The sequence below is a fragment of the Orcinus orca genome, chromosome 3, assembly GCF_937001465.1.
Source record: "Orcinus orca chromosome 3, mOrcOrc1.1, whole genome shotgun sequence".
Taxonomy (NCBI): Eukaryota; Metazoa; Chordata; class Mammalia; order Artiodactyla; family Delphinidae; genus Orcinus; species Orcinus orca.
The window spans coordinates 131,146,019-131,166,390 of NC_064561.1; positions in this window are offsets into that span (position 1 = coordinate 131,146,019).

Genomic DNA, 20,372 nt, shown 5'->3' on the forward strand with positions numbered 1-20,372 from the left:
GGACCATCTCCCTTCTGCTTCCCATAAGAATATGGGAGTAAAATCTTTGAGCGGGGAATGAAACAGGGGGGAAGGAGGCAGAGCATAGCCTCTGAAAGAATGACACAGCCCAAGGACATGACATAAACTGATTAGAACCAATGGGTCCAAGACGGCGGAGAAGTTGACTTCCACTAGACCTTGAGCCTCAATATATGCTCACTGTAACACATCAGCAAGCTAAATGACACACCCACAGGCGCCACGACAGTTCCAAGACCCACCATAAGGATCAAAAAGTGGGCAGTGGCCTAGTCCCTGGAAATCCCCACCCCTTCCTGAAATAGCTGGAATACTCCTCCCACTCATTAGCCTATGAAATTACCCACCCCTATAAAAACGGACAACCCCTTTCCCTGGTGCCTTTCTCACCTTCTGAGATGGCCCACACTCTCTGTGGAGTGTGTTCCTCCTGAGGCCGCTCTTGCCTTCTGAGATGGCCCACACTCTGTCTGTGGAGTGTGTTTCTCTCTAAATAAATCTACTTCTTACCAAAAAAAAAAAAAAAAAATGAGATGGCCCATGATCTTAATCAATTATCTCATCAGAAGCATGGAATAGAGATGGGATAATACCAGCAAAGACACTGCCAGTTTGAACAAAAGGAGTCTGAGATAGGGTGAAGTGAAGGAAAGCTTTCAGATTTCCGGGGTTCTACAGGACAGGACGATAGAGCTATCCACCTGTGAACATGCTTTATCCCTCAAGAAAAGGGAAGAAGGACCCCAAAGGCAATTCAGAGATCTGTAGAGCTGCCACTCCTACCACAGGCCTGGAGCTTACACTTGGGAGCTAAGGAGGGGAGGCTGTTTCCTTCTTGGTTTCAAAGGGCGGGGCCACCTTCTCCCTTTCAGCAAAGCCAGGCTACCCCCTCCCAGTGCCACAGGGGTGGGGCATCACAAAGACCTCTGGGGGTGGGGCTGCCATCTAGGGCTGTGGGGTTGCTGCTGCTACCCCAGTGGACCCAGAAGGCAGTGCATGGAACCAAAGAGGATTATTCTCATGCTTTAAGAGCTAATGGATTTTGCCTTGCTAAAGTTTTGGACTTGCTTGGGACCTGTGGCCCCTTTCTTCTGATTTTTCTCTTTTGGAATGAAAATGCTTGTCTTATGCCTGTCCATTGTATTTTGGGAGCACATAACTAGTCTGTTTTCACAGGGTCACAGCTGGAGAGGATTTTGCCTTAGTATGAATTATAACTCAAGTTTCACCTATACCTGATTTAGAGGACATTTAGTGGCACTTTCAACTTGGAATTGACGCTGAAATGGGTTAAGACTTCTGGAGATGTTGAGATGGCGTGAATGCAGTTTGCATATGAGAAGAACACAGATTTTGGAGAGCTAGAGGGACAAGTGTTATAGACTGAATTGTGCCCCCCCCCCAAATTTGTATGTTGAAGCCCTAACCCCTAGTGTGATTGTATTTGGAAACAGGGCCTATAAGGAGGTATAAAGGTTAAGCGACATCATAAGGGAGGCTTTAATCAAAGAGAGCTTGTGTCCTTATGAGAAGAGGAGGAGACAGCAGGGAGCTCTCTCTACACTCACACAGAGGAAAGGCCATGTGAGGACACAGTGAGAAGGTGGCCCTCTGCAAGGCGGGAAGAGAGGCCTCACCAGACACCAGCTGTGATGGCACTTTGATCTTGGACTTTGGGTCGCCAGGACTGTGACACAATAGATTTCTGTTGTTTAAGCCACCAAGTCTGTGGTATTTTGCTATGGTAGCATGAGCAGACTAACACAGATCCATTCTGACTTTTGTCTCCTTCCTTTGTTCACTGCTACCCTCTATTCTTGACATCAATGACCCTCTCTTCGGGAAGAGATATGGGGATATATGTATATGTATAGCTGATTCACTTTGTTATAAAGCAGAAACTAACACACCATTGTAAAGCAATTATACTGCAATAAAGATGTTTAAAAAAAAAATGACACTCTCTTCACTCTTTCCAAACCACTTTCTACATATTCCCTTTGTTGGGGTCAGAACCTGCATTTTGTTTGTCCCCAAACATCAGTGACTAACTGTGTATAATTTATTTTTGCCCTCATGACTCATTCTTCAATTATGTCATATATTGTCAGTATATCGGGTACCTCAAATTTTTAAAATTTTACATATAGCAAAATGGGTTTTGTGCATCAAATTTAAAACATAAAGGGCTCCAAATACCCAGAGAGGAATGCAATAAACAAATGAGCAAGAATTCAAGGGTTCACACCAACCACAACTTTGGATATTTACAAGGCATTTTCATAAGTACACAATTCCCACTGTCTCAAACATGCAAGACATAGAAAATGAAAATAATGCTGGAGTTAATCACCGAAAGATTTAAATTAAATGAGGTGTCATTATGTTGAAGCGCAAAGAAAAATTAAGTAATACCTAAAATGTTTTAAGTCAGAGGGACTGATCAGAGTTCCTTTTTTACATGAAGAAATATGAATTACTTATAACTGGAAATTTTGGACCTATATATTTATATAGGAGCAAAGTACTCCACAACAATGTGTTGCCAGAGGTAGGATAATAAATACCCAGCTTTTATGGAGTTTTACGGTTTAGGAGGTATATAAGTTTGCTAGGGTTGCCATAACAGAGTACCATAGAATGGCTGTCTTAAACAACAGAAGGTTATTTTTTCACATTCTGGGAGCTAGAAGCCTGAGGTCAAGGTGTTGGCAGGGTTAATTTCTTCTGAGGCCATTCTCCTTGGCTTGTAGATGGTAATCTTCTCCCTGTATCTTTACATGGTTTTCCCTTTGCATGTGTCTGTGTTATAATCTCCTCTTCTTATAAGAACACCAGTCATATTGGAATTAAGGCCCACTTATATGACCTCATGTTACTGTAATTACCACTTTAAACACCAAATCTCCAAATACAGTCACATTTTGAGGTGGGGGAGAGGGGACACAATTCAGCCCATAACAGTAGGGATTTCTACATCAACTTATTTCACCATCCAAATCACTCTCTGAAGTGAGTTAGAAGTTCCTCCATTGACAACAAGCAGAAAAGCCAGGATTCAAACCAAGTCTGGGGACTATAAACCTTGTTGATCACCACACCCCTAAACTTTAATTTATATTAAGGTATACTAATAATGTATTATATAATATATATAATAATATGATAAATTATATTATTAATTGGTTAAACATGTCCTATTTTGCTAGAATATGCAAGGGTAAACCATGGTTCAGCCCAATGATCACAAATTCCAAAGGAATTTTGTTGTAATTTGGGGATACTTGGGTACATGCATTTGATTTTCCATCTTGTATATATATGATACAGAGAGTGAAATGATGCTTGAGAACCTATGCTCTTTTAAGTCACTGGGGTCACATCTAGCTTATTACTTCCTGAAAACATAAAGAAACTAAGTTCCTAATTTGCTCTCAAGGAGGCCCTTAAGCATAGAGGAGAAGAGAACCAAAGCTTTCTCTGTGGATCAGCTCTGGGTTGGAGTCAGAGAGGTATTTTAGTGAACTGCAATAGTGCAACTTCTAAAAGAGATAATGTGTGCAGTGGAGAACTATATATATACACACACACATATATACATATATGTATATATACACACATATATTATATATGTATATACATACACATATATTATTGATACATATGTATGTGTACATACATCATTGTATATATGTGTGTGTATATATACTATATATACACACATACATATATAGTATATGTATAGATATACTGTATATAACTACATATATAATATACACAATATATACGTATATGAGATAATATATGTGTACATAAACATATGTATTATGTAAATTATATATCATATGTATACATACAAATCATATAATATTAATATATTACTATTCTATACCCATATTATTTATATATTAATACTTATGTAATTATATTTAGATATTATATAATATTAATATAAACATAAGTTGGGGGCTAAGATGGTGCCTGAATAATACACATATATACCAAACACACACACAAATACATAATTTATGTATAGTATATATGGTATACAATACATAGTATTATATATTATGTATGTGTGTGTGTATCCTCCGGGCACCATCTCAGCCAACATATGTTTAAACAGTTTTAGTTAATGCTTTACTCTGCCTTCTTAGGCATTTAGCAGAGAGGAACTTATGCTATATGTACACACACACCCCATTCTCAGTATTACAAAAATTTCCTACTTTCTAACAATAACTACATAAAATAAGCATAGTAAAAAATATTTTTACAACACTCCTAACCTAGAGGTGGGCATTATGAATGCTGTGGGAAATTAAAGATGATTCTACAACAGCTTGAAAATTGCCCACAAAAACTGTCTCAAAAACTCGGGATTCGTAAGACATGGGATTTGCATGACACTCAGGATTTATAAGACATTTGTTATCTTGTGTAGAAAACATCAGGTTGGACATCGTCATTTCCCTTATTTTTGCAGATGATGTTCACAAGGGAAGCCAAGTATGGAAAAACCAGAGCAAACATTTAGGGTAAGACTGAGTACAACATAATGCAGATACTGGGTATAAAGAAGGTATGACCACAAAGTAACTTTCTAAACAAGTATTTCCATCCTCATCATACCCCCCGCCAAAGGTCAGGCAGCATGACGTGACCAGCAATAACAAACTGCAGCCCTTGGCTTTAGCGCTGGCCCCTATTTCCTTCCTGTGACGTTGAACAGTCTACTGAAGACTACATATGGGAGAGTTAGCAAAAGCCTTTAGTCTGTATTTTCCAGCCCTTGATTTTTGTACAGTTAGACTTCCCTAGAATATATTTCTGACTAAAAACAGATCAAAGGAACATACTGCTGTATCATCTTGTTCATGCACATGTTGTATTGGAGCCTTATTTGCCTTTTGACCCCTGCCACCGCCCCCCACCTCCCCCCCCCCCCCCGCCCCGAAAAGACCTACAGAAGAATGCTCTGCCTCAGTCAGCAGAGGGCTTTTTCAAGAGTGGGTGGGCTATCTCCATTAGAATGACCTGATTCCATACAGCTGTCTTTATCGGTAGGGGTGCATTATCACAGTTTGGTATTCATTAGTATAACTGGGTATAGAACACTTTCATGGGAAAACAGAGGTAGAAAAAAATGTGCTTTCTTCTTAGAGTGGAAATCAGAATCATTAGACTATTCTTGCCAGATTAGATTAAAAGTTACACCCTCATCTTTCTCCCCCAAAACTCCTTGTAATTCCTCACGGCCCTTGTCTGTCCATGAGTATCTACCGCGATGCACATCATAACAGGTAAAGCTAATGGACTGAGCCACACAACTAACTCCATTAGTGGATTAGAACTCACTGAGATAATTCAAAATTAGACAGATGACAATTTCCCATTGGAAATGGGATGTCCGTATGAAAGACGAGAACAAAGAACAAGTAACATTTCTAATTTGGGTCTGACGACGTAGATGAAGTTAATGGCAAACAGGACCAGCCCTTCTTCTCTGATGAAAATCATGCATCTCCATTATAAAGGCAGAAGAAATGAGCCCAAAAGCAGAATCATTATTCAGTTCACTAATCCTAACCTCAGTTGTTAGACTCTGCTGTATTACTGAAGAGGGTTATTTTCCTTAGCTAAATTAAAATCAATTTTTTGCCATTAGCTGGATCTTAACTACTCCCCACCAGCAGACACCTAGGGCTAGTCAGAATGAAGATCCTTTTTTGATGACTAGAATCAGAAACTCTGTATAGGAGGTAAAATCATGTTCCAGAATCTGCTTATAAGTCAAAATCTTGAGAATCTATTGAAGTGATGGTTTCCTTTTACCAAAAACACACATGTGCTTCCATGCTGGGGATCCATGGGTTCCTAGGAGCGATTTCATGGTCCTTCACTGACTAGATGAATAACCCTGATGTCGAACGTGTCCTTGACTCCCCTCCTTCCTCTCCATCCCTGGCAAAACTGTCCCTTCACAGCCATCCTCACCTTCTGCTTGGCTCTTACCACAGCTTCCTCACTGATCCTCTGCCCTGGGTAGGTCTGATCCCTCTCACCCTCTCTGCAGCCAAAGTCAACTAGCAAACACACACACCTAAGCCCGTTGTGCCTCTGCTTCCATCCCTTCCAGGGTTTTCCTCCAGTCACAGAAAAAAGCCCTGATGTCCCCACAGTCTGAGCCTTATCTCTGCTTCTCCATCCTTACCTTTCACTATATCCTGACTGATACCTAATGCCCCAGAAGTTCCAGACTCTGTGCAATTTCCTGCACATATTTTTTGAGTCCATGCCATTATTTTTAGCAGTCACATCAGCCTGAAACCCATATATTCTCCTCACTCCCTTTATTTGGTTAATTTCCTTTGCACCTGAATGGCTCAACTCAGTTGCCTTTCCCACCAGCGACATGTCCTGCCATCCTCACTCCTATTTCTGGCTCATTTAGGTGCCTTGCTCTGGCTGTCCATCATGCCTTGGATATATCCATATTGCTTATCACGCTGCATTATAATTATCTGCTTAGGTTTCTGTCTTTTCCACTAGACTGACTGTAAGCTTCTTGAGGGTAGGGGCTTGTATCTTATTCTTTCTTGTATCCCCAGGTCTTAATAGTGGGCTTATAGAGAGTAGGCATTTGATAAGCATTTGATTGTTAAACGGATAAAAAATGAATAAAGAAAAGATGCTTAATAAATAATCACTGACTCTTTGACTCATTGTGCTGCCCTTTTTGGGATAAACAGTAGCTATTCTTGTGCATCTTCAGGATATAAGAGGGAACGTATACAGAAGTGTAAATTAAATGACATACGTGAAAGAACTTAGTTGAGTGCTTGGTATTTCATAGTGCTCAATGCTAACTCTTTTTCCCTTTCTACTAAATTATATAATTAAATATAAATTTATTTAAAATTTTAATAAATTCTTATATAACTCTATATCATTCTATATCTAAAGCATATTATAATGTACAAATTTATTTTTATTAAATCACATCTCAAAAGTAGAACCAAAAATTAAGGAAAAATGTTTTATTGTAGCTGTTTGCTGTATATTACACCCACAGGCCAACAACCATGCTAAGTGCTGGAGGTACTTCGAAGGGCAGGATCTGGTGGCTTCGTGCCTTCAGGGAGCTTACAATCACATGGACCTCACAGGAAACAAGCCTGCATCCATGCTTTCTCGGGAACCCTGGAGCTTCCCAGTAAAATTGTTAAGTATATGTTTCTAGAGCCAAGTTAACTGTTACTTCATCCTTACTTTTTTTAAATCCAGAAGGAAGTCATTATTTCTATTAAATGGTAGATGCCAGGGACAGAGATAGCCTATAATTTTAGATCTTATTTAAGGATGACTCCTAAGGCACATTCCACATGCCATCATTCAGAGGTGGATTATTCAATCTCAGCCTGATCTGAGACTTTGCCTCTGGGGTTCACCCACAAGAAAGGAAAAGGTGAAATTCCTCTGACTTCTTGGTACTAGTCTACTCAAAGGTTACGTGGGAAAGAGGCTGCACAGTTGTAGTCACATGGGGATGGGGAGTTGGAACTATGAACTGCGAGGAGAATGTGGATGCTGGGAATTTGATCGTGAATTCCAGCTAGCTCTACTTAGATAAGTAGGCACCAACTCCCTCAGGAGATTGTCTGGAGGGCTTTACTAACGTACAGCTGTCGGAATATTAGAGAAATTCTCAAAAGACACAAAATAGACATTGGGAGCCAGTTCTGCTCTTTGGGGTCTGCCTGCCTCACTCGTAGGCCCTGGGGACTGAGCTTTTACTCAATCACTTTTTGGTGTCTTAGGAAAATATGTCCCACGTGAAATAAGATTTGTATCTGTTTTAACGTCATAGAGTGAAGTCAGTCAGAAAGAGAAAAACAAATACCGTATGCTAACACATATATATGGAACCTAAAAAAAAAAAAAAAAAGGTTCTGAAGAACCGAGGGGCAGGACAGGAATGAAATGTACCTATGTATGAATTTAATGACATAGCAACACAAAGCAAGTTCAAGATGTTTTAGAGATTTGCTTAGCCAGTGGCTCAGTTTTGCCCCCACCCTCTCACCCTTAACCCCCGGGGGGACAAATGGTAATGTTTGGAGACATTTTTGGTTGTCACACTGGGACAGCAGTGCCTCTCATGTCTAATAGGTAGAGGCCGGGGATGCTGCTAAACATCCGATAATAATGTACAAGAAAACCTCCCTCAGTACAGAGTTATCAGGCCCAAAATATCAATCGTGTGGAGGTTGAGAAACTCCGGGTTAGGCCTTGGATAGTAAAATAAGGAATGGTGCATCCTCCATTCTAGTTATCTTGCTACATATTTCTATTTTCATCATGCTCCCCCGAATAGGTTTTAAACACAAAAATTTAAATGAGGTCTCCATCTTATGGATCTTGTAGAGTTCATTTAGTGAGACCATGTAGATACCTAGAAATGTTAAATAACAATACAATGGAACCATAAACAAAAATAAAGCAGAGCATTAATTACCAGAGAAATGATATGGGCAGTTTTGCTATGAGTTAAGAAATGGAAGACGTCACAGTAAAAATAGGAATTCACACTACGATAATAGACTGTGGGGCTGGAGTGACACGACTTGGATGGCTTGCCTCCGTTAACACAAATATTAATTATGATAATACCCACAGATGTTATTATAACATTCACTGTATAATATTAACATGATAGTAACTTGATCTCATAGTCTCTTCCAGAGATTGATGATTACTATTACCAGTATGTTTCAAAGCACTTCTGCTTAAGGCTGGGCAGTGTGGATCACTATCTCCATTTTACGGGCGAGGAAATGAGTCAGCTAGGAAAGTTCACTTACTGACAACTGAAATGGCCACCATGTTTTCCCATTAAAAGAGGTCACATTGTGCAAGGTCTGTAGGACATTTACTAAGGCTGAATCCTATGAAACTGCAGATATATGACACATTTTTTTACACACAAAAAGGGCGGTTTAATAGATCCATCTCAAACGATCAGTGAAGCAAACTGTCCTTTCTACGTTATATAGTGTAAGGTGTTTGAGGCCATTATTTTATTTATCTAGAATAGGCATACTTGGTTCTCTCTCCACTGTAGAATAGATTTATTTTGCAATTCCAGGAAGGAAGTCCAGTCTCCCATGCTTGGAAGAATCGTGAGGGTCAATACTTGACTCCCCAGCCTCTCAGGCAGCAGCCCTGAGAATCTTCCCTGCAGGCACAGTCCTTCCCAATGGTTGAGCAACTCCTGACCCAGATAGGGAGATTATCAGTCAGCTCAGTATCTCCACGGGTGGAGTTCAGAATTACTCTGGCTTCCCTGAGCCTACAGTCCATGTGTCGGGGATGAGCCCTGGACATCCCACAGCCATCACTCTGTAATCCACCTCCTTGACCCAAGCTGTGTTCCAGTCTACATAGCTCGGCATCTTCTGCCTTGGTTTCCTGAGTTACACTCTATTTTCCTTCTTGACGTTTAGCTGTGCTGTGACTCTAAGGCAGCCCTGGACATCCCACAGCTATCACTCTGTAATCCACCTCCTTGACCCAAGCTGTGTTCCAGTCTACACAGCTCGGCATCTTCTGCCTTGGTTTCCTGAGTTACACTCGATTTTCCTTCTTGACATTTAGCTGTGCTGTGAATCTAATGAGAACCCGATGAGCTTTTCATTCTTTCATCGTTTGATAGACTGGGCCTGTCCCGGATATTCCAGCCATTGGCTGGTGTCCTGCTTCAAAATGGATAGGCCATCTAGACACAAGGCACTGTCACCTCCATCTCTGTCCAACTCCCCAGGTGTCACTAGCTCTGATGATGTCAGAGTTTGACATTCCCCTTTGGACACTGACATCACCTAGATGGCCCCACCCCTTTGTGGCTTTCTCCCAAGACTCAGCATGACTCACAGTATGGGTTCCCTCCCATGGCAGAAATGTGATATCTTTCTAGGTGCCCTTTTGGGTCACTCTCAGATGGGGCAATGACCACCAACATCTGGCTTTGTGTACCCCTATTCCACTTACATGTTGAGACAGAATGTCATTTTGTGATGGTGATTAAGACATCAGACAGAAGGGGCACAGAAGGGGGCTGGGAGAAAACCAAACACTAGCAGGTAAGAGCAATGTGGAGAGAGGGGATTACAGAACAGATGATGGAAAAGGAAGGGAAGCCAGTCACGGCTCTTGCTGTAACCCTGGGGCAATCTTAGGTGTGGTTAGTCTGGGTGTGTGGTGGGGAGAAACTGTGAACGTTGGCCTGCAACAGCAGCCCTTATCTTTTCGTGTGTGAAATTAAACTGGAGAGAAGTTGTGGAAAATGTCTTAGCTACCCAATTGCACGACAAACTATTTCCCCCCCACAGTCATCTAGGAAGAAACACAAAGGGTAAGGTGATTTTGGAACTGGGATTTGTTGTTCAGTTCAGAAATGCTTTCTACAAAATAACAATTTCCTTTTTCCCCCTTCAGATGACAGGAATGATGGAATCATTTCAAGTTGTTTCTTCTCATTTTTTTTTGCTATAAATATTACAAAGTAAATAATAACTTATATAATGTTAATAAAGAGAAAAGAAGAACATACTAGGAGCTTTTACTGGGCAACCACTAAGTGTTTCTTCTTCTCCTGATTTTGATTTTGAGAAGGGGCACAAGATCTTGGAAGAACATTGACATAGGTTTCACATGCCTGTTAAAATATGAGTCATATTAAAAATTTTAAGTCTGTTTGAGCAAAAGTTGATTCTAGTTGGGCTATGCCAAACTGGAAGCAGTTAGGAGTTCTACCAACAGGAGCTTGGGAAGGCACTTTTCCAGAGAAAAGGCCGAAACAAAGCAAGGAAAATATTGATTGGTTGTAGCTTAAAGCCTAGTTGGCTGTTTGAGATTGGTTGTCCTTAGGTGTGGATTTCCTAACCTTGAGGCATTACAGGCTTAGATTTTGGTTTGCTTAAGTTGGCCACCAAGGCATTAGAGTCCCCCCACACAGTCTAATGGCCTCCTTGTTTAATTAATTTAACTTGACCCAGGTCCACACTTTGTCATTAACTAGCAGCCCATCACTCCTGGTGACCTCAATTTGCTCATTGAGAGAATGTGTGGTTAGACACATTCTGAGGGCTGATTCTAATGTTCCCATTCAGTGAGTGTGGGATGGCACTGTACCCTGAACTCCTCTAGCATGCGTTCATAATACACCCTACTCCATTGTGCAGCTATTAACACACACACATTTGATGGGACAGATCTAGATAGAAGGCTGAATTCATGTGTTAGATTTTTTTAAGAATTTTTTTAAATTTTGAAAATGTTCAAACATATTGAACAAAACAGATATTAACATAGCAAAATTCCAGGTACTTATCACTCAAGATGAACAATTATTAACATTTTGTAATAGTTGTTTCAGATATTTAAAAATTAAAAATTATCGTAGTTTTTCACCCCTCTTTAGAGGTAACTCCTACCTTGAGGTTGGTGAGTATTAATTCTGCCCATATTATAATGCACTAACTCCCTGAAGATGTATCCATTAGCAAAATAGAGTGTTGTTTCTTGCATTTAAAAAATTTACATAAATAATGTCAAACTGTTTATATCAGTCTGCATCTTGCTTCTTGCTCTTAAATTGATGATTTTGAGACTCATGCATATGGATACTCCAGGATCCATGATGTAGTTCTAATTCATTCACTTCAACTGTTATATAGAATTTCATAGTATAGATATCCTGTAATTTATTTATTCACCTGTTGGATGGCCATGTAGGCTATTTCCATTTTTAAATTATGACAAATGATGCTGTTATGAACATTTCGTGCATGTCTCCTCGTGCACCTCTGCAAGAATTCCCCTAAAGCATATACTCAGGGGTGAAATTTCTAGGGTAAAGTGAAGGAAAAGCTTTAACTTCACGGTGCATTGCCAAATTTTTCTTCAAAGCAGGTGTACCAAATAATCTTCCCAGCAAGACTTGCCGACTTCTCCCCAAATTCTTGTTAAACTTGGTACTATCAAACTTGGAAATTTCTCCCAATCTGATAGGTAGGACATGTTATCCCATTGTTGTTGTAATGTGCATTTGCATATTCATTTTTTTTTTTTTTGTCCATTTAGAGTTCTTTTCATGGGAATTATATGCTCCTATTTGTATCAATCAGAATCCCAGCAGAAAACAGATGGCACGCTGAAATTAGAATAACTTAAGGGGATTGTTCACAAGGTTGAGGGCAAGGGTTTTTTTTTTATGGTTAAGGAACTTCTTTACTAGTTGTAGTTTGCTGTAAAGGTTTTTATTTTTTATTTGTTGAGAGAGAATGACAGTCTGTTCCAAAGGAAGAACTGTGATTTTAAACGTCTCCTTTTTTTCCCTTTCTACTTTATTCCTGGCAGTGGGATTGTGCAAATGGTTCTGGGGCAGCAGGAATGTTTCTTTCAATTTTCCCCCCAAAAAAGTGTACCATCAGTTGAGCATCCAAGAAAGATCCCCTATTCCTTCTATCTTCATTTGCAAAATACGGGCCTAGCCGCAGAGTGGGATCTTCCCGGACCGGGGCACCAACCCGTGTCCCCTGCATCGGCAGGCGGACTCTTAACCACTGCGCCACCAGGGAAGCCCGCTGCTCATTTTCTGATGGGGGCAATTTTGCCATTCTGTCTCATATAGAGTATTTCTATTCCTTTGTTTGAAATTATGTATCTCTTCCTTCTACTTTTCCTCCTTCCTTCCTTTCCTCTTTGAAGTCAGTCAAACTTGGGTTCAAATTCCAGCTCTGTCATTTACATAACCTCTGCAAGCTACAATCAAGCTACGGTAGCTTCTTTATCTGTCGGGGAGTAACAATACGTACCATGAACATACATATACCTATGCACAGACATACATACAGACATATGATTAACACACATATGCAAACTGGAAACTGGGAGGAAGTTCATAAAAATCTTTAAGAGGAGATGATGGTGAATCAAATGCTAATGAGTAGGTATCTCCCAGGCAAACAGTGAGAGTGAGCTCTCCAAGCAGGGAGAGCTGTATGAGCAAAGCAGTAAGAGTGAAGTAGCTCATCCTATTTAGAAGCAAGCAACTTGGTACCTAAGGTGCAAGCCAGGAGAATGGGTGGAAAAATGTAAGGTAGGAAAGGGGGGAGGGTAGGGGCCTTTAAATGCTATTCTATGGAAAACGCATTTTGAATAAAGTCCTGTACACATAAAAAGCTATTGAAGGGTTCAAAGCAGAAGAGTAATGTAATCTGATTTGCATTTTGGAAAAAAAAATTATTCTGGCATTTGGCAAACTAGAAGGGTTTGTGTAGTGTTTAAGAATCTGTGCTCCGTTGGCTGACAAATGGGTTGGATTCCTTGGTCTCCCCCTTTATTAGTTTTGTCAACTTGGGCAATTTATTTAACCACACAAAGCCTTAATACCCTTCTCTGTAAAATGGAAATAATTACATGCTTATCTCATAGAGTTGTTGGAGGATTAAATGACATAATTCACACAAAGCACCTGTGTAGTGCCTGGCATCTAGTAAGCAAAGTTAGGTGGTGGAAACTCAGGGATCTTCCTGAGTTTGTAAGACTTTGGAACCATCTTACTCTAGCCCAGAAGAGAGCTTACTCTTTTGAACTGCCCCAGTCCTCTGGATCAGTCGATGCTACTCTGGATTGGCTGTGGGGCTGAATTAATGCTGGTAAAAGAAGGGAAAGGAAAATACAAACTAAAACAGAAATAAAAGACAACATCAGCTGATAAAAGAATTTGTGACCTTTTTGTGTGATGAAACAGAATGTGCATAAAAGAGATTTCAGAATATTAAAATGCAAAGATGCCAAGTAGACATAATGCTAAGTGGATGGACATCGAGAATATGAATACAGTTAATCTGACCTCTCTCTGGGAACCACTACCGAATGAGTCAGTCATGGACATTGTGTAATTCATTTTTATGACTTGCATTCAAGGAAAATGTTCAGTGCAGGCCTAAATATTCCATCTTGAATATCTAAATTCAAAACTAGCATATGACATTCCTATCCATGCCTGCCTGGGCCTTCCTGCAAAATGGGAATCCTAGAGAAAAGATGGATGTAGAAGAATGGAAATGGTGTCATTGGAAATATTTCTCTTCCTGGCATTTCTTCTCCAATTTGGTATTCATTCCATTCCAACAGATGTTAACATTGTTCACAGATCCTCGGGCAATTTATAGGCATCTCCACTACAAAGCTCAGTTAGCTTGGATGGTATTGGAAGTCTTTTCTGAAGAATACAATTTTAAGATAATAGACAAATTATTTCTGATGGTTCTAGGAGAGAAGAATGGATGTTCCTGAGGAAATTGATGTAAATCTGTATTTCTGCACATCACAGATGGTCGATCTCTTGTCAGGACAGGAACTTCAGTGATGCTCTCAGGCTCCAGCTAATATCTGTGTGTGTCTCCTTGGCAACTGGAACCTCTTTGACCATGGCCCTCAAACAGGATGATTTGCTAACTGGTTTGGGCTGCCATGAGGATGTGCTTCTTTGTGGCTTTGTGGGAGAGTATTTTCGTTTTGTATTATTTTATTTTTCAAAATGAAGTTAAATATATCAAGGGAAAGAGAGTCAGAGCATGCGTATATGAGTGTGCTTGCATAGAGGGACAAACCCCTAACAGGGTGTCCCTCACCATGCACAACTTGTACACAACTTGCACAATTGAGCAAGGTCTGTGACCTTGGACAAGTCCCTTTGCCTCTGTAGCTTCAGATCCTCATGCCAAGAAAGGGGGTTGGGTTAGTAGATCCCTAAATCCCCTTCCAGTTTCAAATACTATGAATATATATTACTTACTACTGCTTACAGATGCTTAAAATCAAACAGAATTCTACATTTATTTTCTAAGAAATGTAGTATTTATCGGCTTCACAAAAAGAAAGGAATGAGAAAACAAGAACAGCAACTCTACTGAAATATCAGATTTTTTTGTGTTAAGACACACTAACAAACGTAGTAAGGTAGATAGCTAGTGGGAAGCAGCCGCATGGCACAGGGATATTGGCTCGGTGCTTTGTGACAGCCTGGAGGGGTGGGATAGGGAGGGTGGGAGGGAGGGAGACGCAAGAGGGAAGAGATATGGGAACATATGTATATGTATAACTGATTCACTTTGTTATAAAGCAGAAACTAACACACCATTGTAAAGCAATTATACCCCAATAAAGATGTTAAAAAAAAAAAAAAAAAAAGAGTGAATGGGATCATGTATGGAATATGTGTCCTTGTAGGAAAATTATAGAGACAGTGATTCTTACAGGATGGGAAATGGATGAGTGGGGTTGGAGTGAGGGCATACCATGCCTGAACTTTAAATCTGGCCCACTGCCTGTTTTAAACAGAGAAATCATGGACTAAGTTCTGTGTTTTAGAGAATTTCTTGTAGTTCAACGAAGAGGGTTGATTTGATAGGAAAGACAGACTAGTTTGAAAGGGATCCTGGGAGTCAGGAGAAGAAATGGTAAGGGCTTGGACCTGGGCAGCTGCCACTCTGACTTACAACTGAAATTTTATTGAAACACGGCCAAGCTCATTCATTTAGATTTTTGTCTACAGCAGGAGAGTTGAGTAGTTGCCATAGAGACTGTATCACTCATGAAGCCTAGAATGTTTATTCTCTCGCCCTTTACAGAAAAGTTTCCCAACCCCTGCTATAGGAAATCAAACTGTCTTGTCTTAATTAGTATTCACAGAGCTCTGTTCTTTATGTAAGTGTTCTACTTGCAGAAGAGTTTGGAAAGCTCCCTTCAACTGGAGGACTCAGCAAGGACCATGTCCTGACACTACTTTTCATGGGTGTGGCCAATGGATCTTCAAATCTGACTCACATTGACATTTCAGGGGGCCCCGGAGTTTTAAATGACCCTACTCAACAAACACCTCTTTTCCGGAATGATATCAGTGGTGGACATTTTAGGTTAGAGAGCTTTTGGAACAGGGGACTTACGTCTTTCTTGAAGTAACTGCCTAGCTACATGCTGCTGTGATGTGAGGGCCAGACTGGTGAAGGATGTGGACAGGAGGATGGCTGGTGTAAGGCAGGGTGGCTGATGCCCTGGTCCAAGCTCTTATCATTTCTTGCCCTGACTCCTAGGATCCCTTTAACTTTTTAAAGTTTATTTATTTATTCCCTTCCATTTTTAATTTTAATTTCCCTTTAGTTCCTCTGTACCCCTTCATGTACCCTCTGACCGATCCTAAATTCCATGAGGGCAGGATCTGAGTGCAATTTATGTTTTTATCCACTGCCCAGCCCCCTCCTTTTATTTATTTATTTATTTATTTATCTATTTATAATAAAGATGCTGAAGATGTTGTCTTTCCACTGATTTCTGTATTGCCAGGGCCAGTGCTGCTACAACAGAGTGTGCCTTCAACCATTTTTGTAGAGTGAATGAATGAATAAATAAATAAATGTTGCTTTGTAATTAAAAATAATGTTTTGTAAAACTAAAAAAGGATTGAAACAAAATTTGTATTCAACTTAAAGGATACTACTATAAAGATAAGAGAAAAAAGATTCTGAGGAACTTGGGTTCTAGTCCTAGATCTGCTGCTATGTGTGTGACACCAAGGAAACTACCTTCAAGTCCCAGTTTCTTCATATGTTTAAAAAAAAAAAAAAAAAAAACTAGTCTCCAGGACCTTTAAATTTCTTTCCTGCCTTAATGTTTATATTTGGTTTTGATGCTCTAAGTCTTCTTTTGATGCCTGGTGCCAATTACCTACAGTATCAGGACACCTTAAATAGCACAATGAATCAAATAGGAATTTGTCCTATGGAAAGTTTTAATAGAAAATGTGAGCTCTGAGAAAGGGTTTAGAGAAGGGGAAGGTGCTTTCTAATTAATTAGAATTTTATGTTGATCACAGGGAAAAATATTAGAAAAATATACTAGCATAGGGGAGATGGGTGAGAAAAAGAACAAAAATAAGAGAGTGAGTGTGAAAACAAAGGGATAACACATCAGTTCTTCCCACAAACTATCTTTTTCCACATATGCAGGTGACCCTACACTCCCACGTGTAAATTTGGAGTTCAAGTCATGGTGGGTATGGGTGTATTTGAACACCTATGCTTTCCGATTTTGGAAAAGATTCTCTCTCTCTCTCTCTGTCTCTCTCTGTCTCTCTCTGTCCCTCTGTCTCTCTCTCCCCTCCCACCTTCCTCTACCTCATTTATTTTTTTCCAGGGTGACTCCATACAGCCCAGAATATTCTCCTCTCAGCTCCCACATCTCAGGTCCTTTTAATGCATATGCCATTTAGTGAGGGTTCAGAGATTAATAAGGCAAATACATTAAAATGCCCCTAGCTTAGTAGAGAGGGGTTTTCAGCTGGCTGGGAATTTATGATTCTGTGCAACTCTGAGACTCCCAGGAGGAGAGCAAGGGAACCATTTAATCAGCCTCTCCCTGTCTGTGTCTACGCTCAAGGCCACAAGGGCACTTCCCCCGTGAGATGGTGGGGAGGAGCCATTTTGCTTCCATGGCGTGTGAAATTTCCGGCAGATTTTATTTTAGAAAAGATCAAGGCTCAGAAGAAGAAAGAGGCTTGACTGGCAGACGGCCCCATAAATTCATGTTTCATACTGTCTGTGCACTTGGTATTCAGTGGGAAGACTCTTCACGGTTCTAATTGTCAGTAGCAGCGCCTGTTAGGACAAAGTAACTAGCTCTTCAGAGGATCAATTTTTCGCCATTAAAGAAACCAGTCAATCAATAGGAATAAAAAACTGATTAACTAATAGACTTTATTTCTTAGAGCAGTTTTGCCTTTACAGAAAAAGTGCAGAGAATATACAGAGTGTGCTCATATCCCCCCCTTTCCTGGACCCCAGTTTTCCCTATTAACATATTTGTTAAAGTTGATGAACGATATTAATACATGACGTTAAATAAAGTCTATAATTTACACTAGGGTTCACTCTTTGTGTTGTACTGTTCTACAGATTTTGACAAATGTATAATGACATGTGCCTATCATTACAGAATCATACAGAGTCGTTCCACTGCTGTACAGAATCCCCCGTGCTCCATCTCTTCATCCCCTCTCCCTTCCTCCCTACCCCGGGTCCTGACAACTTTTTACTCTAAGATTAGCCTTTTCCAGAAGGTTCTATAGTGGGAGTTGTACAGTATGTAGCCTTTTTAAACTGGCTTCTTTCACTTAACTGTATGCATTTAAGCATCCTCCAGGTCTTTTGTGGCTTGGTAACTCATTTCTTTTAATACCTGAATAATATTCCTTTGCATGAATATACCACAGTTTGTTTATCCGTTCACCTACTGAAGGATATCTTGACTGTTTTCAAGTTTTGGCAATTGTGAATAAAGCTACTATAAACATTAGTGTGCTGGTTTTTACGTAGACATAAGTCTTCAACTCATTTGGGTAAATATCAAGGAATATAATTGCTGGATCATATGGTAGGAATATACTTAGCTTTGTAAGAACCTGTCAATCTGTCTTCCAAAGTGGCTGTGCCATTTTGCATTTCCACCAGCAGTGAGTGAGTTCCTGTTGCTCCACATGCTCACCAGCATTTGGTGTTGTGGGTGTTCTGGATTTGGGCCATTCTCACAGGAGTATAGTGGTATCTCATTGCAGTTTTAATTTGCAGTTCCCTAGGATACATGATGTTGAGCATCTTTTCATATACTTTTTTTGCCACTTGTATATATTTTTGGTGAGGTATCTATTCAGATCTTGTGCCCATTTTTTAACTGGGTTGTTTGTTTTCTTATTGTTGACTTTAAGAGACCTTTGTATATCTTGGATCAGTAGATTTTAATGAGCTCCTTCTTCTGTGACAAGACTCATGGGAGCCTCAGAGTTTACTAAGTAAATCCTGCCCTCACTGAGCTCATGATCTAGTTGAGAATCAGCACCAAAATTAACACACATCAAGCAGAGAAGGGCACAAGACAATAGGTAACTGTCACCATAAATGCATTAATTTTAGTCTGCAAGATACAACATGAAATCTACTTAGATCTGTTTTATAGCCTTTTAAGTATAGTGGAGTGCCACAGGTTTCTCATTTTTGCATATTTCATCATTTTCTAGATCCCTTTCTTCCATTCCACACATGTACATGGGCAATTAAGAAGTTAGTGTTTGATGTTACTGGTGGAGGAACACCCAGTTTTAGGTCATTTTCTAAATATATCCTGTAATAAAAGTCTATTTTAGGCTTCTAGATAGAGAGTCTTATATTTAATATCCTGGGTTAAGTCAGTGAAAGCATATAAGATTTTTGAATTAGTGAATATTTTTGTTTATTTTGTTTTACTTTGTACTTATTTTTGTTTTCTGTTTGTTTGTTTTTAGAAAGACGACCTTGGAAAAAAAAACAAGCCTAGGAAACATCCACCCTGATGATCTTAAAAGGGAAAAAAATCAGGAATGTCTACCATGCTGTTATTAGGAAAGAGGAAATTCACAGACCTGGAGATTTCTTGGAAAACTTTCTCTCCTGCCCCAAAAAGGCAATAAGGTAAACTTAATGGAAACTAAAAGGCAGCACTCTTAACCAACCTTCTATTACAATAACAATGAATCATTGCATTTGCTTAGCACTTCCCAGTTCACAAAGCATTATCTCATTTATCCTCACCCTACATAGCAGTGACTATAAGTTTAGTTTTATAGATGGGAAAACAGTCTAAAGAAGTCCAAGGAAGATATTTTGGACAAAATGGTGAAGTAGAAGGATGTGAACTCACCCCTTCTTACGGAAACACCAAAATCACAGCTAACTGCTGAACGGCCACTGACAAAAAAAACCGCTCAAACCTACCAGAAAAGATACCCTACATCCAAAGACAAAGAAGAAGTCACAAAGAGATGGTAGGAGGGGTGCAATTGCGAAAATCAAATCCCATATATGCCAGGTGGGTCACTCACAAACTGGAAAAAAATTATACTGCAGAATTTCTCCCACAGGAGTGAAAGTGCTGAGCCCCATGTCAGGCTCCCAAACCTGGGGATCTGGCAAGGGGAGGAGGAGCCCCCAGAGAATCTGACTTTGAAGGCCAGCAGGGTTTGATCACAGGAATTCCACAGGATTGTGGGAAAGAGAAACTCCATTATTGGAGGGTGCACACATGGTCTTGTGTGCACCAGGACCCGGGGAAAATGTTGTGACCTCATAAGAGACTAGGCCAGACTTACCTGCTAGTATGGGAGGGTCTCCTGTGGAGGCAGGGAGTGGCTGTGGCTCACTGCAGGGACAGGGACACTGACAGCAGCAGTTCTGGCAAGTACTCATTGGCATGAG